This window comes from Schistocerca nitens, chromosome 8, assembly GCF_023898315.1.
Source record: "Schistocerca nitens isolate TAMUIC-IGC-003100 chromosome 8, iqSchNite1.1, whole genome shotgun sequence".
NCBI classification, from domain to species: domain Eukaryota; kingdom Metazoa; phylum Arthropoda; class Insecta; order Orthoptera; family Acrididae; genus Schistocerca; species Schistocerca nitens.
This window is the reverse complement of record NC_064621.1, coordinates 204,895,327-204,921,246: the sequence shown is the minus strand read 5'-3', so window position 1 is coordinate 204,921,246 and position 25,920 is coordinate 204,895,327.

The window sequence follows — 25,920 nt, the reverse complement described above, 5'->3', positions numbered from 1 at the left end:
ATGATTATTCGTGTCGATCGCCATGTGACTGTGGAAATGATAGTTGATAAGGTTCAACTTAGTACTGGTTCAGTTCGTAATATTATCTGTAACAAGCTGAAGTACCGAAAAGCATGTTTAAGATGGGTTCCAAAGGAGTTGACGTGGCTACAGAAGGAAAGAAGGTTGAGAGTGTGTACAGAACTGAAGGAACGTTATGGAAGAGAAGGTGAGCACTTCCTCAACAAAATTTTAACTTGTGATGAAACTTTGGTTCATTATTATGACCCAGAATCAAAAAGGCAAAGCATGGAGTGGAACCACAACAACTCACATGTCAAGAAAAAATTCAGAACCCAAGCATCAGCAGGAAAAATCATGTTTACGGTGTTTTGGGATGCTGAAGGTCCATTTTTTGTGACTATCTCGAAAAGCAGCTTACAATGAACAGCCAATACTACTCGGATTTACTTTTAAAGAACATGAAGCCAGCCACGAGAAAGAGACATCATCGATCTCACAGGAGAGATGTGATTCTCCAGCAAGACAACGCACATCCTCATATTGCTCAACTAACCCGTCAAACCACCGACATAATGGGCTGGGAAGTACTGTCTCATCCCCCTTACAGTCCTAATTTAGCATCTAGTGGTTTCCATTTCTTTGGTGCGCTGAAGGAAGTATTATGTGGGAAGAGGTTCCAGGACAATGAAGACCTGAAAAATTTTGTGGGAAATTGGTTCAAACATCAAGATAAAGAGGCCTTTGCAATCGGAATAAAAAAGCTTGTAGCCTCTTGGAACAAGTGTACAAATGTTCAAGAGGATTAAGTTGAAAAGTAGAAAAAGTATTGTTTTGTAAAAAAAAATTGCTTTTTATCCAGACCAATTTGTCTCTTTAATTACTGAATGACCCTCGTATTTCAGTGATACAATAACTGTTTGCAACAATGCTCTGACAGTCCACACATGATCAGGATGGTAAATCACAACGATGAGGTCTATTCACACCGAGTTCATTTGTATGGATTGTTATTCAAACATTTCCTCATATCTATAGGACATTTGATCCTTCCAGCAGCATGACAAAATCGTCCTTAGTCAAAATAACTACCAGTATATCGGTTAATTTTGTTAAGGGGCTCCAGAATGGTTCAAAATTATGAAATGTTCAATTATTACTTTTATGAATTTTTAGAATCTACAGACTTTCCCCTTTCAATTGGTATATAATTTATTCAAATCGTATGCCTACAACTATTTTTAAAATATTTTTGAAATATGTTCTGCAAGGGCGTGAAGCACTGTGGCGTTGTTAAATTGCTGTCAAATGTTGTACTCAGGAATCTATGCTCATTTTGTACATTTTAGTAATGTGAAAGAAAATAAGAGAGACAAAAAAAAAATTTGTGGCTAAACTGCATAGTTCGATATATATCGCATGCTCGATTGTTGTGTGTTTCATGTTTATTTACTCTTTCGTAATCCTGAAAATATTCGTAGTGAATTCTGTTCACTGAAATTTCTGTTTTATTGAAGGATAATCATGGGTAAACATAAAGCGACTATAAACCCTCTGAAGGCTTTTCAGAAAAGGAGAAATGTTGGGAAGCCAAAGGTAGGTGTATTACTGTGGACAATGAAGACCATAACCAAGTGTGTGAACCTAATCTTGATGATACAGCCACCCCTCGCAATGTAAGTGAAAAAGGAAGTACTTTGCAGAGGAAGCTTGGTTAAATTAATGAAAAGTATAGACGTTTTATAGGCAGATCAGATGTGAATGAAATATTTGATGTTAGTTCTCAAAAGAATTTTTGCAAACTCTGTAAGATGTATTCAGTGTAGTGAAGTCGGTCTGAAGCTCTCTATAAAATATCATGTAGCACCTGCCAGTGAAATGGAGCTGGAGTGTGGTAAGTGTTCATACATGATTACCTTTTGGAACAATGTTGCAGTAACCCCAAATTAAGAAAGTGGTAGCAAAATCTGTGAACACAACATTAGATTTGTTTATGCCTTGTATCCAATTGGTAAGGAAGTGAAGTTTCATTACAATAGAACAAATTAATCTCTAACAACTGAATTCAAATTTTTAAAAGTCCCTGTGCCCTGTTATAGCCAATACTCCAATAAATAATTAGAAAAAAATTCAATTTCCTAGCTCAAATACTCTCTGCGAAACATGTAATTTATAAGCGCTATTTTAACAATGGAAAGCTTTCCAGAGCTCCTTAAGGCGGCTACATACTTAACTGCATGATTAACAAGCACGCTTGTGTAGTCGTGCTAGCGCAAGCAGACACAAATCTGTGCCTCTCAGGAGGGTTCAAGCATGCTTGTACAAGCAGCAGTTTGTTTACACTCGAAAATGTCGAGATCAGATGACGATGCGCTGGCTGTGGCAGCCCTTTTGCTTATGTTTAAAAAAAAAAGGAAAAGATGGCATGTGATACTTGGGCTAAAGAGTGGAGAAAACAAACATAAAATCGTATTCCCATACAAAGTTACTTAGTGACCTGAAGATATATCCCCGTGATTGGTGGAATTATCTCAGAATGAAACTTCTGTCTTTCGTTGAGCAGAGTACCATCATGGGGGAGACTGTAACATCACATTTAAGATTAACAGCAACATTGTGTTTTCTCGCGTCAGGAAAGAGTTACGAAGACTTCAAATACGGTACTGTAATTTTACCACACGAACTAAGTTTCATAGTGCCTGAAATCTGCTATGCTATCTATGAGGTGCTAGAAAGTAAAGCATGATCTGATGTTGAAGCAGGATACAACAAGCAACGACAGAAAAACTCGACTTATTCGAATAAGTTGACAAAAGGTAACTGCATAAACAGTTCACAGAGTGTCAGAAATCAAAAAAAGTGTGAAAGCAGCGTAAATTTTGTGCACAACAACGACTGTGATGTGTTATCTACGATAAATTACGAAAACTACAAAAGTAAACAAAGTGCTCTTGCATTGTCAAGAAGTAGTGTGTTTAGTAACGCCTGTAAAATAATTCACTACAGCTACAAGAAAGGTTTAAGTACTGGAAAGCGTGCAGATACAAGACACAAGATTTTATTTCTATCTGATAGTCATGGACGACACTGGTATAGTTTATTAAATCAGACACTTCCACAAAGATATTTTGCGACGTCTGTTGTCAAACGAAACGCCCAGTTGAAATATGTTGTTAATAACATCGAAGAAAAGGTAAAGAACTTAAGTAAATTTAACTGTGTTATTGTTCTGGCTGGAACAAATGATGTAGTATCAGATATCAAGGATTACCAACGCACTGTGAACATGATACTCACAAAATCTATGAACACTAAAGTGTGACAGGGCGGACTGGAACGACAAAATACACAAAATGAACAGGTTCTTGATGGAATATGTTGCCCAGTACAGTCACGCTAAGGTACTGGATAAAAATCTCTTTTTAAGGATGACTGATTATACGAGGCATGGGCTACATTTGGTGCTGAAAGGGAAGGAAAAACTATGCATGAACCTTCAGTATTCAGCCATGATTCAGAACACCACACCGTCACTGATCTCTGTTAACTGCTTGCAATATGTAGGTTAGTCACTCAACGAAACTGTTTGGTTACAATATGGAAAAATAACCGAAAATGAAACAAAAAATTAACAGTAAATATGCATACCATGGAACGAACAAGTGACAAGGAAGCAATGCAGAAGACAGTATCACCACAGCATACGAAAATAACAGAAAAAGAAGCCAAAAAGTTAACAGTAAATATGCCTTCAGTGGAACGAACAAATGGCAGGGAACCAGCACAGAAGACAATATCACCATGTAAAAAGACTGAGGAGGAAGCCATACCAGAGTGGACCGAAGTTAAAAACAACAGATCACGATGAAGCACCAGGCAGACATTAACATCCAAACAACATATGAAAGATTTCTTATGGCCCAATCCACTGCAGAAGAAATAAGAAGTCCAGGACCCCAGGAGGTGAAAATCAGGTCATAAACGAAAAGACTAGATCCTACTCTTCAAAGAAGTAAACAAGCAAGAAACATACCTCTTGTAGAACTGAATAGTTCTTTAGCTCTCCTATATCACAATGTACAGGGCTTAACTAATAAGCTATATGAGCTAGAGGTCCTTTTGAGTGGTTCATTAAAGTAGATTTCTATCTTGTGTGTAACTGAACACTGACTACAAGCTCGAAAAAGGCGCAGTTGGGATTTCAGACTTCCAGTTGGTCGGTAGTTTTCGCAGGAAAATATGCAGACAGGGTGGAACATGTATATATGTAAGAACAGGTATTAAATCAAAGGAAATTAGGCTTAAAATGTCTGCTGTATTGAAAAAGATTTTGAATATTGTGTATGTGAACTAACAGATAGTAAAATTATAATGGCATGTATATATAGGTCCCCATCTGGCAATTTTGAATTATTCTCTGAAAATTTGGAAAATCTTCTGAACTATCTGAACTGTCAGTGAAAATACATAATTATGCTTGGGGATTTCAATATTAATTTCAAGTACAACTGTAAAAAAAGGCAAAAACTTGTTAATCTACTAAAAACATACAATACGGACATGTGTGTAGAAAACAGCACCAGATACAGCAGCAAAAGGGAAAGTACTATAGACCAAATATTCATTGTCAAATCAAAATGTGGCTTTAAATCTGAGGTATTGGATTCAGGTTTCTCTGTTCATCAAACAGTTAAATTGACTTTAGAGAAATCTCATGAGAAAAGTGACAACAGTAGATATATCGAGAGAAGATTAATTAATGATGACAGCATTAGGGTCTTTAATCTAATGTTAAAAATGTAACCCGGGGAATGGAAAGCAATAATTCTGTAGATATAAGATTCAACAACTTCTTGTCAAATTATAAATACTGCTATGATATTTCATTCCTCTCTGAAGAGAATGAAAATAAACAAAAAATCAAATTCATCGAGAACAAGTGAAATCAAAGAGTCATGAGAAAGTTTTAGAATGCTATATAAGTGTGCAAAGCAAAATACTATATTGAAACCATATGCCAAGTGTTATAGGAAAAAGCACAGGGAAGCTATAATTGCTGCAAAAAGGGACAATGATTCATATATTTTTTTATTCCCTATTTTAACACTGATAACTGCACTGTGAGCTATTCTAAACCACCAGAACTGGACGCAAGGAGATTAATGAAAAATACATTAACCTTTTTAACTCTTTTTTTACTGCTCCATTGATGATGATTTCTCTGTCCCTCAGTGAAGCACAGTTTCTTCAATAGATTTTTATTTTTATCATCTCTGCACTTTGACAAACATGAAACATAAGAAACAGTCACAAATCAGTTATAATATTACTTTAACATTTACTAAATGCCATTAACAAATTATCTTGTCATGATTGCCAGTATAGTTGTATGTGGTAGATCGTATTACACACAAAAGACATGATACTATCCTCTCTCATCCTGTCTGGAAACACGTAGCTAATTAGGAGGTTAATTCTTTTGAATATTATTCCAATAAACCATAAGCTTTGAACAAATGGTAAGGCAGCAGGTTCTTCATTTGCTGTATGTAGTATGAGCACTGAATTCTTGTTTCATATCACTGCCATTGCAGATGAGGTGTAATATGCCATGTAATTGTGTCTCTGTGGCTTTTCTGAAATCTCATTAATTACTACCAGTTCTTTTAATTTCTGTATTTTGTTAACTGGAAGGAATGCAATAAGATTGTGGGCATATGATGTCATACTTTAACATGTAATTTTTTTATTACTGTGAAGCATAGTTAGACACCTTTGTACTGAGATGACTGTACTCTTCCCAAAACTAAGAATGAGTGAGTCCTCAATATGGCCATAATTACTTGTATGTTACTCTCTAGTAACCTGCGAGTCACGTCAGTATCAGCAAGGATTAATGTTTCACACCATCTGTTCCCCTGCATCATTACATAAACTCTAATCAACACCAGAGGTAGTGCAAATTTCCTAATATTTCATAAGGTGTATTTTATATACCTACTGTTTTACTGCAGAGTCAAAATCTCCTACTCACGCATAGGCCATGTCTAGTATATTCACATCTCTCAGTTGTAGCAACAGACACTGCACTCATATGAGATTTCGTTTCAGTCAGCAGCAGCCTCTTTAACTTAGTGTTCATGTGGCTCACAGCAGTGTTAAACCAGGCCTGAATATAACATTCTAGGACCTCCACAAAACATTCATTACATCAGCATTTGGTTTATATTGGATAAGTGCTTCCAAAATTGTATTTTATTCTTAATTGGCTGAAGATTATGATGTAATACAAGAAAACTGTTGGTAGTTGAAATTTTTTTCTAGTTATTCATCTAACAGCATTTATAATATAGCACTTATTCTAAAACATCTTTGTTGTCTTTTTCGTGCGTGACCTTTGCTTGCTGGTGGCTATCAATTGGTGAGTTAAAATCTGCAGCTCGTAAAATTTGTGCTCTGTCCTTTCCAATCCAAACAAGTTTATAGCTTGCGTCTGACTGACGACTTGATTGCTTGTGTCTTTCGTTTTCGGTTCAAACCACTTGGTAAATTGTGTCTGACTATCGACCTTATTATTTGCTACTCTCGTAAAATACTTCGTAATTTCAGTTTGTTTGCAATCTTTCCTATTTACCATAGGCTTGTAACTCTTGTAACTCCTTTCCTGTCGCCCTTACATGAAGTCCTTGAACTGCATTGAACTTACAATCCAAGCTGGGTGTATGTCTACAATATCGACCCTCTGGTAGTCAGTACATACGAGGGTCATTTAATAATTAAATAGTGAAATTGGTCTGGGGAAAAAACTGTTCGTAGGGAAAGTTTGGTACTTTTATGGCTTTAAGTTGGCATCACTGCGATGAGCCCTGGTCAGCTGATGTATCAACATTGCTTCGTTTATAACCTCAAAATATATTTCAAGATGGTCTGTCTGCTTGAAACGTCCACATTAGTTGAACAACGTTCTGTTATTCGTTTTTTATTTGATGAAGGCGAGAAACCAGTGAGTATATACTGTAGAATGTCTAAATCTTATTGTGAAGGTTGTATGAATCGCGCAAATTTTTAAAAGTGGGTAGAGAAGTTCAAAATGGTCGTGACTCAGTGACTGGTGAACACCGTTATGGCCAATGAGTTGCAGTTTCAACTCCCTCACTTGAAAGTCACATTGATGATTATTCGTGTCGATCGCCATGTGACTGTGGAAATGATAGTTGATAAGGTTCAACTTAGTACTGGTTCAGTTCGTAATATTATCTGTAACAAGCTGAAGTACCGAAAAGCATGTTTAAGATGGGTTCCAAAGGAGTTGACGTGGCTACAGAAGGAAAGAAGGTTGAGAGTGTGTACAGAACTGAAGGAACGTTATGGAAGAGAAGGTGAGCACTTCCTCAACAAAATTTTAACTTGTGATGAAACTTTGGTTCATTATTATGACCCAGAATCAAAAAGGCAAAGCATGGAGTGGAACCACAACAACTCACATGTCAAGAAAAAATTCAGAACCCAAGCATCAGCAGGAAAAATCATGTTTACGGTGTTTTGGGATGCTGAAGGTCCATTTTTTGTGACTATCTCGAAAAGCAGCTTACAATGAACAGCCAATACTACTCGGATTTACTTTTAAAGAACATGAAGCCAGCCACGAGAAAGAGACATCATCGATCTCACAGGAGAGATGTGATTCTCCAGCAAGACAACGCACATCCTCATATTGCTCAACTAACCCGTCAAACCACCGACATAATGGGCTGGGAAGTACTGTCTCATCCCCCTTACAGTCCTAATTTAGCATCTAGTGGTTTCCATTTCTTTGGTGCGCTGAAGGAAGTATTATGTGGGAAGAGGTTCCAGGACAATGAAGACCTGAAAAATTTTGTGGGAAATTGGTTCAAACATCAAGATAAAGAGGCCTTTGCAATCGGAATAAAAAAGCTTGTAGCCTCTTGGAACAAGTGTACAAATGTTCAAGAGGATTAAGTTGAAAAGTAGAAAAAGTATTGTTTTGTAAAAAAAAATTGCTTTTTATCCAGACCAATTTGTCTCTTTAATTACTGAATGACCCTCGTATTTCAGTGATACAATAACTGTTTGCAACAATGCTCTGACAGTCCACACATGATCAGGATGGTAAATCACAACGATGAGGTCTATTCACACCGAGTTCATTTGTATGGATTGTTATTCAAACATTTCCTCATATCTATAGGACATTTGATCCTTCCAGCAGCATGACAAAATCGTCCTTAGTCAAAATAACTACCAGTATATCGGTTAATTTTGTTAAGGGGCTCCAGAATGGTTCAAAATTATGAAATGTTCAATTATTACTTTTATGAATTTTTAGAATCTACAGACTTTCCCCTTTCAATTGGTATATAATTTATTCAAATCGTATGCCTACAACTATTTTTAAAATATTTTTGAAATATGTTCTGCAAGGGCGTGAAGCACTGTGGCGTTGTTAAATTGCTGTCAAATGTTGTACTCAGGAATCTATGCTCATTTTGTACATTTTAGTAATGTGAAAGAAAATAAGAGAGACAAAAAAAAAATTTGTGGCTAAACTGCATAGTTCGATATATATCGCATGCTCGATTGTTGTGTGTTTCATGTTTATTTACTCTTTCGTAATCCTGAAAATATTCGTAGTGAATTCTGTTCACTGAAATTTCTGTTTTATTGAAGGATAATCATGGGTAAACATAAAGCGACTATAAACCCTCTGAAGGCTTTTCAGAAAAGGAGAAATGTTGGGAAGCCAAAGGTAGGTGTATTACTGTGGACAATGAAGACCATAACCAAGTGTGTGAACCTAATCTTGATGATACAGCCACCCCTCGCAATGTAAGTGAAAAAGGAAGTACTTTGCAGAGGAAGCTTGGTTAAATTAATGAAAAGTATAGACGTTTTATAGGCAGATCAGATGTGAATGAAATATTTGATGTTAGTTCTCAAAAGAATTTTTGCAAACTCTGTAAGATGTATTCAGTGTAGTGAAGTCGGTCTGAAGCTCTCTATAAAATATCATGTAGCACCTGCCAGTGAAATGGAGCTGGAGTGTGGTAAGTGTTCATACATGATTACCTTTTGGAACAATGTTGCAGTAACCCCAAATTAAGAAAGTGGTAGCAAAATCTGTGAACACAACATTAGATTTGTTTATGCCTTGTATCCAATTGGTAAGGAAGTGAAGTTTCATTACAATAGAACAAATTAATCTCTAACAACTGAATTCAAATTTTTAAAAGTCCCTGTGCCCTGTTATAGCCAATACTCCAATAAATAATTAGAAAAAAAATTCAATTTCCTAGCTCAAATACTCTCTGCGAAACATGTAATTTATAAGCGCTATTTTAACAATGGAAAGCTTTCCAGAGCTCCTTAAGGCGGCTACATACTTAACTGCATGATTAACAAGCACGCTTGTGTAGTCGTGCTAGCGCAAGCAGACACAAATCTGTGCCTCTCAGGAGGGTTCAAGCATGCTTGTACAAGCAGCAGTTTGTTTACACTCGAAAATGTCGAGATCAGATGACGATGTGCTGGCTGTGGCAGCCCTTTTGCTTATGTTTAAAAAAAAAAGGAAAAGATGGCATGTGATACTTGGGCTAAAGAGTGGAGAAAACAAACATAAAATCGTATTCCCATACAAAGTTACTTAGTGACCTGAAGATATATCCCTGTGATTGGCGGAATTATCTCAGAATGAAACTTCTGTCTTTCGTTGAACAGAGTACCATCATGGGGGAGACTGTAACATCACATTTAAGATTAACAGCAACATTGTGTTTTCTCGCGTCAGGAAAGAGTTACGAAGACTTCAAATACGGTACTGTAATTTTACCACACGAACTAAGTTTCATAGTGCCTGAAATCTGCTATGCTATCTATGAGGTGCTAGAAAGTAAAGCATGATCTGATGTTGAAGCAGGATACAACAAGCAACGACAGAAAAACTCGACTTATTCGAATAAGTTGACAAAAGGTAACTGCATAAACAGTTCACAGAGTGTCAGAAATCAAAAAAAGTGTGAAAGCAGCGTAAATTTTGTGCACAACAACGACTGTGATGTGTTATCTACGATAAATTACGAAAACTACAAAAGTAAACAAAGTGCTCTTGCATTGTCAAGAAGTAGTGTGTTTAGTAACGCCTGTAAAATAATTCACTACAGCTACAAGAAAGGTTTAAGTACTGGAAAGCGTGCAGATACAAGACACAAGATTTTATTTCTATCTGATAGTCATGGACGACACTGGTATAGTTTATTAAATCAGACACTTCCACAAAGATATTTTGCGACGTCTGTTGTCAAACGAAACGCCCAGTTGAAATATGTTGTTAATAACATCGAAGAAAAGGTAAAGAACTTAAGTAAATTTAACTGTGTTATTGTTCTGGCTGGAACAAATGATGTAGTATCAGATATCAAGGATTACCAACGCACTGTGAACATGATACTCACAAAATCTATGAACACTAAAGTGTGACAGGGCGGACTGGAACGACAAAATACACAAAATGAACAGGTTCTTGATGGAATATGTTGCCCAGTACAGTCACGCTAAGGTACTGGATAAAAATCTCTTTTTAAGGATGACTGATTATACGAGGCATGGGCTACATTTGGTGCTGAAAGGGAAGGAAAAACTATGCATGAACCTTCAGTATTCAGCCATGATTCAGAACACCACACCGTCACTGATCTCTGTTAACTGCTTGCAACATGTAGGTTAGTCACTCAACGAAACTGTTTGGTTACAATATGGAAAAATAACCGAAAATGAAACAAAAAATTAACAGTAAATATGCATACCATGGAACGAACAAGTGACAAGGAAGCAATGCAGAAGACAGTATCACCACAGCATACGAAAATAACAGAAAAAGAAGCCAAAAAGTTAACAGTAAATATGCCTTCAGTGGAACGAACAAATGGCAGGGAACCAGCACAGAAGACAATATCACCATGTAAAAAGACTGAGGAGGAAGCCATACCAGAGTGGACCGAAGTTAAAAACAACAGATCACGATGAAGCACCAGGCAGACATTAACATCCAAACAACATATGAAAGATTTCTTATGGCCCAATCCACTGCAGAAGAAATAAGAAGTCCAGGACCCCAGGAGGTGAAAATCAGGTCATAAACGAAAAGACTAGATCCTACTCTTCAAAGAAGTAAACAAGCAAGAAACATACCTCTTGTAGAACTGAATAGTTCTTTAGCTCTCCTATATCACAATGTACAGGGCTTAACTAATAAGCTATATGAGCTAGAGGTCCTTTTGAGTGGTTCATTAAAGTAGATTTCTATCTTGTGTGTAACTGAACACTGACTACAAGCTCGAAAAAGGCGCAGTTGGGATTTCAGACTTCCAGTTGGTCGGTAGTTTTCGCAGGAAAATATGCAGACAGGGTGGAACATGTATATATGTAAGAACAGGTGTTAAATCAAAGGAAATTAGGCTTAAAATGTCTGCTGTATTGAAAAAGATTTTGAATATTGTGTATGTGAACTAACAGATAGTAAAATTATAATGGCATGTATATATAGGTCCCCATCTGGCAATTTTGAATTATTCTCTGAAAATTTGGAAAATCTTCTGAACTATCTGAACTGTCAGTGAAAATACATAATTATGCTTGGGGATTTCAATATTAATTTCAAGTACAACTGTAAAAAAAGGCAAAAACTTGTTAATCTACTAAAAACATACAATACGGACATGTGTGTAGAAAACAGCACCAGATACAGCAGCAAAAGGGAAAGTACTATAGACCAAATATTCATTGTCAAATCAAAATGTGGCTTTAAATCTGAGGTATTGGATTCAGGTTTCTCTGTTCATCAAACAGTTAAATTGACTTTAGAGAAATCTCATGAGAAAAGTGACAACAGTAGATATATCGAGAGAAGATTAATTAATGATGACAGCATTAGGGTCTTTAATCTAATGTTAAAAATGTAACCCGGGGAATGGAAAGCAATAATTCTGTAGATATAAGATTCAACAACTTCTTGTCAAATTATAAATACTGCTATGATATTTCATTCCTCTCTGAAGAGAATGAAAATAAACAAAAAATCAAATTCATCGAGAACAAGTGAAATCAAAGAGTCATGAGAAAGTTTTAGAATGCTATATAAGTGTGCAAAGCAAAATACTATATTGAAACCATATGCCAAGTGTTATAGGAAAAAGCACAGGGAAGCTATAATTGCTGCAAAAAGGGACAATGATTCATATATCAGAAAAGGTAACAACGAAATGTAATCTACGTGGAAAGTTATTAATAATCATACAGGCAAACATGAAAGTGCAAGTAATAAAATCACCATAAAACATAAAAATGAAATTGTTAATGATCCACTTCTAATAGCTAATATATTTAATGATCATTATATTAATGTAGCCCAAAACCTCATCATCACTAAATATAATCCAAAAACAAAGGTAACAACTCCAATAAATGAAAGGACAATGTACCTATATCCCATAACACCCAAAGAAGTACAAACGGTTATCAGCAAAGAGTAAAATGACCTGTGGATTTGTTGGTTACCCTGACAAAATTATTAAATATGGTACCGATAATGTTGTCTCTCAACTTGTGGACATAATCAATGAGTCCTTTGAAATTAGTGTTCAGTCAACAGAAATATCAGTTCATTAAAGTGGTGACAAGTTTGACATTAAAAATTTCAGACTTCTATCATTATTATTTGTATTTCCGAAAATAATTGACATAATAATATATGAGAGACTTCCTAAACAAAAATAAAATTCTTGTAAATGCACAGAATGGTTTCAGAAAAGGCAAATCTGCACAGTTTCCTAAAACTTGTTTACAAAGCTCGTCAGGACAAGGAGCTGATCTGTCGGTTGTTTCTGGACCATTCCAAAGCGTTCGATCTTATGAATCATAATCTACTGCTGTTAAAACTGTGTAATTATGGTGTCTGTGGTATTTCCTATGAGTGATGCAAGTCATATTTAACTGATAGGAAACAAAGAGTACAAATTTCTCAGGATGGAAATGTGTACCATTCTGAATATAAAAAAGTTAATTGTGGGGTTCCCTGGGGCTCAGTTTTGGGACCATTGTTATTATTGATTTTTATTAATGACCTACCTCAACAGTTTTAAACAGCTGATACCATATTATTTGCTGATGATACCAGCCTCATTATAAAAGGGAAGAATGATTATGAGATGCAGCAAAAAATCGACAAAACAGTAGAAAAAAGTGGATTAAAGATAACTGTCTAGCTGACCATGACAAGAAAACTATATGGATGAACTTCAAACATATAAGGTACAGATATAGGACCAATGTAAAATTCACATTATCTGATAGCCAAATTCAGCAAAAGAATCACATAAAATTTTTAGGATTATGTGTGGATGAGCATCTAAGATGGGAAAAACTTGTATAAATGCTTAACAGAAAATTAACATATTAAGAGTGCTTAAGGACTGCTGCAATACCGATACAGTGTTAGGCGTTTATTGTGAATACATGCATAGCCTAGTGAAGAAAGCTTTAAGATTAATAAGGGATGTTGCTTACAGAGCACCATGTAGAGGTTTCTTCAAGGATTTAAAAATCATGACTTTACCATCTATATTTACATCTGAAAGCATATGCTTCATTACAAACTATCAAGTTTCATCTTCAATAGTGAGATCCACCATTATCAAATAAGGAACAGGGATGACTATCATAGGGATGTGCACAGAAAATCAATATATCAGGTCAGTGCTGTTTACAAACCAAAAATTCTGTACAGTGTATTGTCAGATAGTATCAAAAATATTCCAAACAGTAAAACATAAAAAAACTAAAACATCTGTTAATAAGCAACAGCGTCTACAGCATTAATGAATACCTGGAATTCTGCTCAAATCTGTAGATCTACTTCATAACTCTCTAAACAAAAATTCATAATTATCAACCATACCTAGATAAAACGAAACATCTTTCATCCACATATGTATGTAATTATGCACATAGCTTTTGTGCTGTATGTTACTATGCATAGTTAACTAAATTACTGGTATTAATAGTTTTAGTAAAATCATCCAAGGGGTTTTACAAGCTTTTCTTCTGTCTGTATGTACATAAGCAGAATAATGTTTTTGTTATAGAGAGATGTGCTGATACCAATGATAAGATTTTGTGCATAATGTTAATATGTAATATTTTATACTCTTCTGTACTGTGACAAATCCAGTATCATGAATGTGATAATATAGGCGCTAAATAAATAAATTTCTTAAAGGTAAGTGTCTGTAACTGCATTTTTGAAGAAAAAGAAGAGTAACATTTGTATTACCTTTGTGGTTTTATTTTGTATTTAAATTGTATTTCCACTTTTCTACTAGCTTTTAGGCTTTTGTTTTTTCTTTGATTGTATTGGTCACTTATAATAACAATAGAATCTTTAGTTGGAGTGAAGAGTAAATTTCCCAACACTGGATAATGAAATTTCCTACTTCTGTGTAGCATAGGTTTCACACCAATTACTTATTCCTGAGACATAATTGATCAGTGCACTGCAGTTTGAAAATAATTATGTATTTCAATAAGTACTAGAACACATCTTTCCATTGTGCTACATTTTCAAAGTCAGCTATGAATTAAAATTTTTGAGTGTAAGGCACACACACACAGGGAATGACCCTCTGTGGAACTATTGCAACTTAACATCTGATTGAACCTGCTTACTGTAATTCAGCCTTGATCTTCCACTATCATTTTTACCCTCCCTACTTACCGCTTATACACAGTTGACTGTACCTCATGACTCAGGATGGGTCCTATTTACCAGTGTCTTTTGTTGGACAACTTCTGCTGTAAATTTATTTTTTTCGCACTTTGATTCAATATTCCTTCAGTCTATCCATGTTATCTTAACCACTTTTCTGTACCCCTCTTTTCTGTTCTGTTAGTCAACCATGTTCCAAATCTGTTCAATGCTACACTCCAAATACTTTTAGTTTTTCTAAAAGGCTCCCTAATCCTTACATTTACATTAACTCTCCACATATTTTTATTTTTCAAACATGCTCTCTTACTACTGGAAGTTTGTCTTTTATATCTTCTTTACTTGTGCAATTGTCAGTTATTTTGCTCTTCTACTTTCTGCGTGACGTTTTTAATATAATTGCCTCAGAATTATTCCATTTAATTCAGAAATTTTGATATTTCAAAGTAAATCTTCAATACTGTTTTTGGTGTAGGAAAAATACTCTGTTTTTTTATTACTGGCATAAAATTAACTTGAATGACAGTGCATGTCTGTAAGAGTATTAAAATTGAAATTTTATTCCCATAGGGCATAATTAGTATTCTGTTTCAATTTCCCAAGTACTCAGTGACCAGTTATGTAAAATTCTACCCTAGTTAACCATATGACACAAGAGCATTGCATGAAAATGAGTTTAAAATAGCGATGGGCACCTGTTTGAAAGAAAAAAGCAGGCTACAACAAAAAGTAATTTATATTTACTGAAAAAATTAATACAAGCAATAGTGATTTGTTATTACAAGCCAGCCACAGTGGCCAAGCGGTTCTGGGCACTTCAGTCCAGAACTGCATGACTGCTATGGTCGTAGGTTTTAATCCTGCCTTGGCCATGGATGTGTGTGTTGTCCTTAGGTTAGTTAGGTTTAAGTAGTAAGTTCTAGGGGACTGATGGCCTCAGACGTTAAGTCCCATAGTGCTCAGAGCCATTTTCTTATTACAAATTTGATTGTTCACAAAGTGATAAGAGTATTAAAATTCATGAAAATTTGCCAATAAAGGATGCAAGTAACTCATGTGAGTCACTGTCACTCACAGTTTCAACTGTTTCACAGTAATCAGTGTACAGCACATTACATGTAGTGTGTGTTGGCTTTAACACCCCATTTCCGCCAAGTATAGTGCAACATTAATTAATTTTTCAGCCACCAGTCTTTGCTGTGGATCATAAATGTCCCTCATTTTGGCAGCTACCGACTTTCCAAAAACTTTGTGCCTATCTTCTTTTCTCCCTTTCTTTCTTCTAAAATGCTCAGTTATAGCTCCTAACACTGACTCTATAGTCATCCATCTCTTTTTGTTGTGTTCGCCTTTCTTTTTGTTTTCATTGCTGTTTCTTCTGGAGGCACTTTTGCAGACCTACTAGGCACTCAGAGTCCTATGACTTCTTCAACAGGATGTGAAACAGCTACTGGTTCTTGAGTAGTTTCATTCTGCAAATAAGATCTAACATTCTTAAATATTGAAAATGCAGACTAGCATGTAACAGATGTAACAATAATATACCATACTTCATAAAACATTTTCATATCAAATTTTTGGGTAATGCTTAACTTTAGGATTATTCATTTTTCAGGTTCTAAAACGGAGGATGAGTGGACCACAACTGTAAACGGTTTTGTAAAGGAAATGGAATTTTCCACACTATCCTGGAGTATTGATGGAAAGCTTATAGAGATTGTGTCTCCAGCGCGAAGTGAGTCATTTTATTGTAATTATAAACATACACATATAATGGTCCTACTTGACATAACAGATGCCAGTTACAGATTTATTCTGTTTGGTTTTGGCATAAATGACAGAATATCAAATGGAGGTGTTCTTCAGAATACTGAATTTTTTAAAAGGTTACAAAAACACACTGCACATTCCAAAGCAGAATAAAGTCGCTGACAGTACATTAACACTGTGAGCCCTATGTTTTTCTAAGTGACAATGCATTTCCTTTGAGGACTGATATGTTGAAACCATTCCAACAGAGTGGTTGGACTGCACTGAAAAAAATGTACATCTACAGATTATGCAGAGCATGGTGCATTACTGGGAATGTTTTTGGAGCCTTAACAGCATGCTTCAGGATTTTCTAGGCAGCTACAAAATTTGGAAGTCAGTCATAGCATAAGGTGGTGGAAGCAACAGTTGCTTTACACAATTATGCAATGACCAGTATGGGTCTCACCTATGCTCCATGTTATTTCTTCAATAGTGAGGACATAGAATATGGTACATTCCTTGATGACTTAATATCAATGTAGTCTAACATGCTACCACTACAAAGTTCTACCGCTGGAAATATTCTGCTTGATGCTAAACATGTCAGAGAGCAGTTATGGACTATGTTGTAAATGAAGGACAAGTTCCTTGGGAGCAAAAGTCTGTGCATTAACATTGTGAAAAATATGTAAAAGAACAATGTGTTTTGAAATACTACATAAACAATTAAGGGCAAATATTTTAATTCTGAAATTGCTACTGTAAACAAATATTACTGAAAACCTCTCACCCCTGTCCCTTCTAAATTACTAGAAGAGATGTCTTATGCTTAGAAAAATCAATGAACAGAAGCCAGAAAGAATACATTTTTCTATAAACTACTCGGAGTTCAAAGGCGATACCACAGGAAAGGCAGTGGCTTGGGCATTGTTCAGCAATGTTGCATGAACTCATGAGGTAGCACATGAGCTTACACGGAGAAGCCATGGGGAATGGCAAGGCATTAGTGGCGACCATATGTGGCGATATACAAGGCCCCAAAAAGTGGTGATCGGAAGCACCAACACGAATGGGGCAAGCCAGCCTGCCTGACAGCAAAACATGGGGCCAGTGTAGCCTGCGAGAGTGTTCATACAGCAAGTGGACCAGGGCTTGCACGTGTAGTATTCACTCTGGCACTGCCTGCACTCATCTTAGCCATGTACCTCTCTCCATGGAATTTTGCAATCAGGAATAGTGTATGTGTATTGTGTATTGAACTGGGGACCTACAAACGATGGAGAGGCTTTATTCTGCCGCAGCTCTCAGTGGTTCACAACCCCACAACAGGCCACAGCAGTTCACCCACCCCACTGCCGCCCCATACCGAACCCAGGGTTATTGTGTGGTTCGGCCCCCCAGTGGACCCCCCTGGGAACGTCTCATACCAGACGAGCGTAGCCGCAAATGTTTGCGTGGTAGGGTAAAGATGGTGTTCGCGTACGCATAGACAGTGTTTCAGAGAAATCGCCAACTTAGTGTAACTGAGGTGGAATAAGGGGAACCAGCCAGCATTTGCAAAGCAGATGGAAAACTGACTTAAAAACCATCCATAGGTTGTACAGCACACCAGACTATGACACTGATTCGCTGGACAGATTCGTGCTGGGGACTAGCAGGCATTCCCGCTTGGGAAGCAGTGCATTAGATTGCACAGCTAGTCAGGGGGGCATAGCAGTAGTGTACTTTGATTCAAGTCATTAACCAATTCGCAGATGAGCAATTAAAGATTGTAGTTATTCAAGTCCTGTCTTCGTTCGATTATTTTCTGATTGAGTTCCATATTCTTTCAAACTTCCAGTTAGCCATCTCTACATTAGTTGACTGGACAGACCTTCTCCAGTCTCCGGTGCCATTTAACGTCTAGACCACATCCTGGATGCGACATACAGTTTTTTTCTGGTGGCAGGTATGGGCTTAGGTCGTGGAATTAGCGTGCAGTTATCATGCCACGAGTTATAGGAATAGGGTGCCCACCGACCGAAGTGGCTGAGCGGTTCTAGGCGCTACAGTCTGGAACCGTTCGACCGCTATGGTAGCGGGTTCGAATCCTGTCTCAGGCATGGATGTGTGTGATGGCCTTAGATTAGTTAGGTTTAAGTAGTTCTAAGTTCTAGGGGACTGATGACCTCAGGTGTTAAGTCCCGTAGTACTCAGAGCCATTTGAACCAATAGGGTGCCTCTCTTTGGAATATCGAACTAGCTCAGCCTAACATCAAGTAAAATTACGGAGATTTGAGAACCCCTTTTGAATTATTTGAATAACCCATACACAGGTCAGTAGCAGAACCTGGAACCAGAGCAGAAAAGAAAGAGGGTTCCTCTCTCACTTTCGAGAAGAAGAAGAAGGTGCCCAAAGAAAGAAGAGGCCAGAACTAGCCCAACAACAGACAGCGCCTGGGGACAAGGAAGACATCCCGGAAGGCCGCCAGGGGCGGTGCAGCCTCTGTTGCAGCAGATGGATGGCGCCCATAGTTGAGGAGGACATCCCGGAAAGCAGCCAGGGGCAGCCGACAGCAGCATGAGGATGCAGACGACATAGTACGGCAGCAAGCAGCCATGGCGGGCAGCACAGGGCCGCTGAAGGGCGTGCAGAGGCAGTGCAGTGGCAGCGACAGTTGCAGACAGCAGAGCAGGCTGCAGATGGCGCGCTACCTGGTAGCAGCGCAGCCACGGTAGGCAGTGCAGGATGGCAGACGCCACAGAGGCGGTGCACCAGCACTGGAAATGACTGACAGTGACGCGGGTGACGTACAGCGTGATGGCATCCAGTAGTGGCCGCAGCACAGACAAATGCACCAGGTTGCAGGCAGCAGCGTGAGGCAGTGGGGGGCAGACATCAGCAGCGGCAGGGACTACAGACAGTGCCGCAAGAGCAACGATTTGCAGCAGGCAGAGCACAAAAGCAATGGCAGCAGTGAGAATTCCAACAATGAGTTAAAAGCGTAGCAGAGGCTATAACACTATCCTGCCGTGAAACAAGCTGGTGTTACCCTCTGAGAGGATTTTGAATTTTGACCGTGTGTGTGTCTAATGGGTAAAGGTACTAGACTATAATAGTAAATATGATGAAATTAACTAAACTTTAACCTTGGGCGTTATGAAAGTGGTAAAATTCACATGTGAATGAAAAAATGAACGGTCGCCAGACCAATTGGGCACATTAATTTGAAAAGATATGTTTAAGAAAATTGGACAACGGTTATTAAATTTACTTTCATTGCTATTTCCCTTTGAATAGTGCACTGGATACAAACCAACATAGGGCCCTCTGAGCTGGATGTAGCAGCAGTTATCAATAAAGCACACACCAGTAATTATAGATAGTAAATTTGTACCAAGCTCATACTAATAACAGCTACACTCATGGGCATTACTTAAACCAATACTGAAATGTTACTGCATGAAGTGAAGAACTAAATTTGGACATGAGGGGCTTCTATCTAAACTGACATGTAAAAACACAAATAAAGAAAAATAACATCATCATTGCACTGTTTATACTCCTCTATATATATCAGATTTTCTTAGCAGCAATAACAGTCCAATTATCTTTCTATTATGTGACGAATATGATGGGGACCCATAAACTAGTATAGTGTTACTAGTGAAGTTCTATGATTATTTCGGTATAAAAGACTAATTCAAATAAAGTTAATCCTTAACTTCACTTGCAATAGTTTATATTTTACTTTGCAAGGCAGAATACTCAACACTGAGCTCAATTAACTTAAAAAAAGGGTCATTCATGATAGGAATCAAAACACCACTAATTTTAAAACAAGCTTAACTTATTTGTCTCTTTTTTACCACCTGTGAAGCAGGTATTTCAGACAATAACATTTACACAATATGGCAAAACTATACTTTGCAATAAACTGAGAGTACTTTAGCATAATCCTATCTGACTTCACTTTTGCCAGCCAGGGTGACCGAGCGGTTCTAGGCGCTACAATCTGGTACCGCGCGACCGCTACGGTCGCAGGTTCGAATCCTGCCTCGGGCATGGATGTGTGTGATGTCCTTAGGTTAGTTAGGTTTAAGTATTTCCGAGTTCTAGGGGACTGATGACCTCAAAAGTTAAGTCCCATAGTTCTCAGAGCCATTTGAACTTCACTTTTGTGGTTTTAGCTTTAACTTTTGCTACTACTTTCACATTTGACAAACAAAAAGAAACCATTTTAGGACACTTGAAAGCAATAATAGTTCATTTAAAACAGGATTCTCGGTTTTGGTAACACATAGTAGATGACCATGCATAGGTTCATGATAAGGATAGAAGGTACAGTTCCGAACACAGATTTATACCATTTACATTATTATTAAAAAGTCTCACACAAATTAACTGTTCCATGCCTTGTATATATCTGGATGTATGAAGTTAGCGAAGCAGCGGCGAAGTTTTGATGACAAGGGACATGGCTGCTAACTGTACTCCGGCTCTTGATGTGCAATTGCTCTATAAAATCTCTTCTTGGCGTCGGATTTTCAACATATTAGAGCCATTCCTTTTTGCCGAGAATACCAGACAGTAGCCAGATCCACATACGAGGCAAAGTCCCTTACAAAACAACTTCCAATTGCCTCTCTTGGCAGTGTGCTGTGGTGGGGCTGGCCACTTACTGCGTACTGTTCCCACCAAGGAGCCGTCCAGGTCGACCGCAAAACCATTTTTTACATTTTACAATACAAGTGCCCTAAGCATGAACCAGCTTCCAATTAACATTGTCTTTCTTATAAACATACACATATTATAAAAATTCACTATTTTAACAAATCATTTTGTTTTTTCCATATATATTTTACAAAACTCTAACTTTTCTGTCACAAATTAATGACCTTAACTAACACAGAATGCATACTCCATAATTGCAGCTACACAGTTGCATAATATAAACCTACTTCTAATCGATATAAGTGTTGCAAGGCATATCACGAAACGTATCTAATGTTTCTGGTGCAGGCTCTGATGAACATGACTCACAAAGTAGGCAATTCGTAAGTTTGTCAGATCTGCTATAAAATTAATAATACAGTCGTTTGATGGTACTAAGAACACTCTAAATGAGTTCCATGACAATTGTGACCTTGCATTTGAAATTATAGACCCAGAGCAGCATGGTACCATTGTGAAAACTAAAATAGTGGAATCAGCACATAGCGAGTTATTAGTCAGAGATCTAAGTGCCCCTTCGTGAGAAACGAGCGCCATATTAGTAGAAAACTATACTAGTAAAAAGACACTCGACTTAGTGAAGTGCTATTATCAAGTCTCATTAGACTAATAGGATCGAGAAAAGACGGCTCTAAGTATGCCCTATGAGCCTTACGAGTACAAACGAGTAGGTCTTAAAACAGCTCCTAGTACGCTTCAGAAGTTGATGAAGTCCATCTTGACAGGCCTAGAAGGTGACAAATTGTCCACTTATTTGGATGACGTAGTAATATTTGGCTCCTCGTTAGAGGAACATAATGTGTGGTTGACGGAGGTATTCGAAAGGCTTAGACAACACAATTTAAAGTTATAAGTGAACAAGTGTGAGTTTTTACGAAATGAAGAGTGGTTTTTGTGTCATATTTCATGAAGTAATGGAGAGGTTCTAAGACAGGGACGTTGAACAAGGCTGAAAGAAGATACAGTACGATTGAGAGGGAGATGTTGCCCATTTGTTTGGTAGTGAAATGTTTTAGGCTGTATGTATTTGGAAGAAAGTTCCTTATATGTACTGACCATAAACCACCTAACATGGATAGGTGGTGTATCAGACCCATGTTCCAGATTGATGAAATTTTAGTTTAAGCTGGAGGAATATGCTTACAAGGTCCTGTACAAGAGTGGCAAACGAAATCAAGACGCCGACGCACTCTCGCGAGTGAGTGAGGTCAGGGCAGCTGGTGCGTGACTGGAAGGTGACAGTAGGCTAGGTCAAGACTGGCGTGGCGTGGCGTGGGTCAGAGACCCACCAGCAGGCGACGACAGTGGGGCTGCTGGCGCACGCGAGCAGATAGCAGACGTCGGTGACACACAGGACACGAAACAGCTAACAAAAGACCAGTAAAAGATATTATTCCGGAATGTGAAAACTGCATCAAAGATACAGAAAAGTATAGCTGAAAACAACAGACAGCTGAGGCGGGAAAGCCGCAACATTAAAGCAATTTCACAGTCCCCCCTCCCCCCTGGAGGACACCAGGGCATAGGTAGAACCTATGAACGAATAAAGAAATACTGAGTATGGAACGGTGTGAAGAAAGATAGAAGAATGAATCTGTAAATGCTAAAGCTATCAAAAGAATAAACTTGCTAGGAAACACATAAAGATGCCGCTAGAGATAACAAAGATACCTAGCAGGTCCATTAAACCAGACAGACAGAGGGAACAAGTATATCCTTATGTTTTAGGATGCGTTGAAGAAGTTTATGGTAGATGAATCCATTGAAAGGCCAGATGCCGATACAGTACCAAGGGTGGTAGTTGAGAACATCGTACTGAGGTATGGAATACCATCAGTACTGTTAAGTAATATGCGAAGTAATTTCATGAATGGGACTATGAAAAGAGTATGTAAACTACTGCATATTGAAAAGATACAGACAAGTTACCAACCTCAAACAAATGGAGCTTAGAGAGGTCGCATCGAACGTTAACAGAGATGTTGCGACACTATGTAAATAGAGCACAGACAAACTGGGACAGCTGGGATCCACTGGCAGATTTTATGAATAATACAACACCGCATAGTGTGATAGGTTATACGCCACATGAATTGTTTTTTGGAAGAACATGTAACATTTCAGGGATACTACAGAAAGGTCCAGTTGCAGTAAGGTTTTGGAACATATACTGTATTCGAACATTATGAAGTACCTCGAAGAAAACGATTTATTGACACATAGTCAGCACTGATTCAGAAAATATCGATCTTGCGAAACACATCAAGCTCTTTATACTCATGAAATAATAGGTGCTATCGACAGCGGATGTCAAATTCATTACATGTTTTTAGATTTCCAGAAGGCTTTCGACACCATTCCTCACAAGCATCTTCTAACCAAACTGCGTGCCTGTGGAGTATCGCCTCAGTTGTGCGACTGGATTCGTGATTTCCTGTCAGAAAGGTCACAGTTCGTAGTAATAGAGGGAAAGTCATCGACTAAAACAGAAGTAATATTCGACGTCCCCCAAGGAACTGTTATAGGCCCTTTATTGTTCCTTATCTATATTAACTACGTAGGAGACAATCTGAGTAGCCGTCTTAGATTGTTTGCAGATGATGCTGTCATTTAACGCCTTGTAAAGTCATCAGATGATCAAAACGACTTGCAAAATGATTTAGATAAGATATCGGTATGGTGTGAAAAGTGGCAATTGACACTGAATAAAGAAAGGAGTGAAGTTATTCACATGAATACTAAAAGAAATCAACTAAATTTCGATTATGTGATAAGTCACACAAATCTGAGGGCTGTAAATTCAGCTAAATACTTAGGGATTACAATTACAAATAACCTAAATTGGAACTATCACATAGATAATATTGTGGATAGAGCAAACCAAAGACTGCGATTCATTGGCAGAACACTTAAAAGGTGCAACAGGTCTACTAAAGAGACTGCTTACACCACGCTTGTCCACTCTATTCTGGAGTATTTCTGTGCAGTGTGGGATCCACATAATGGAACTAATGGATGACATCGAAAAAGTACAAAGAAGGGCAGCTCGTTTTGTATTATCGCGAAATAGGGGAGATAGTGTCACAGACATATGAGAATTGGACTGGCAGTCATTAAAACAAAGGCGTTTTTCGTTGCGACGGGATCTTCTCATGAAATTTCAATCATCAGTTTTCTCCTCCGATTGCTAAAACATTCTGTTGCCTCCCACCTACATAGGGAGAAATGATCATCACGATAAAATAAGAGAAATCAGGGTCCGCACAGAAAAATTTAAGTGCTCGTTTTTCCCACGTGCCGTTCGAGAGTGGAACGGTAGAGAGACAGCGTGAAGCTGGTTCATTGAACCCTCTGCCAGGCACTTTATTGTGAATGGCAGAGTAATCACGTCGATGTACATGATAATAATTATGTGGCAGAGCTAAAGGAACATATGCAAGAAATGCACCGATCAGCAGCAACACAGACAGGGGGTCTACAGATATTCAGAGGATCTAATTCATGACCTTTTAAGAAATTTTTCATTATTTCAGTTATATTCATGACCTCTAGAAAATATGGATGGTACAATGACAAAAATACTTTTTCAATAACCTAAATGCTGACTAAAATGTAACCTGCATGTAATAATACTTAAATCACTTAAACTGTATGTCAGTTTCAATAATGGAACTATGTGTACCATTCATCAAATGTTATAAAATATTAAATTCTCATATAGGTTGGGTTATGCCTTTTTTCAGATATATTTACCACTACATCAATTAAAATACAAATTGTTTTAATACAGTAGTGTAGTGAAAACTTATAATTTCCTTTAAGACGCTATAAAAATTCCGAATGGAACAAAACTGATGTCATATAAATTTCACAGTAAAATATTCACTGTTCAACGTCTTAGCTAAAACTTGAAATTTCAACATTTAAAAGTTCAGTTTCTTCTTTTCATTTTCATTAATTGTCCTTTTTTATTTTTGAGCTCTTTTATTTCTTGAACTGTTCTTACTGTAAGATTGGCCACACCATTTTCATCAGATTTCTTCTTTTTTAAGGCATCTACTTGTTTTTGTGAAGCATTCATCAAAGATAGTGTCACTGATTTTGTAATGTTCATATTCAGTTGTTTCTCGCTATTAAATAAACCACCTAACGATTGAATTTCATTGTAAGCAGTTCTTTCTGCAATAATTGTATCTTCTTCTAAGTTTTCAGCTAAAACTTCTGTGTTTACAAAAAAGCCTCTTTCAACTGTAGCATTTCCATGAAACATGCATAAAAGCTTCTGCATGAGATTGATGAAGTTGCGGTTCACCTTTGCAATAAATTCATCAGAAAATGATCAAGTTTCTCCTGTTAGGATTGAAATGTTCAGTTATTTTTCAGAATATTCACAAATTAAAAGAATTCTGTCTTCACTATGTCAGCTGTCGATGCAGACATATGCTTTTTGACACAAATTGTTCCAGAACAATTGCTACTCAAGTATTTCTCAAAATGCAGCTCTGCATAACTTCGGACGATAAACTTGAGTCTCATTTTACTATATTTAATTTGAAAGAACTCTCCTCAGCAATTTTTAGATACAGACTTTGTAAAATATCTATGCACTTATTTCTGAAAATAAGGATAAACTTTTCTGTGTAGTTCTTGCTAGCACCAGTGGCACAAAATCTAGTAT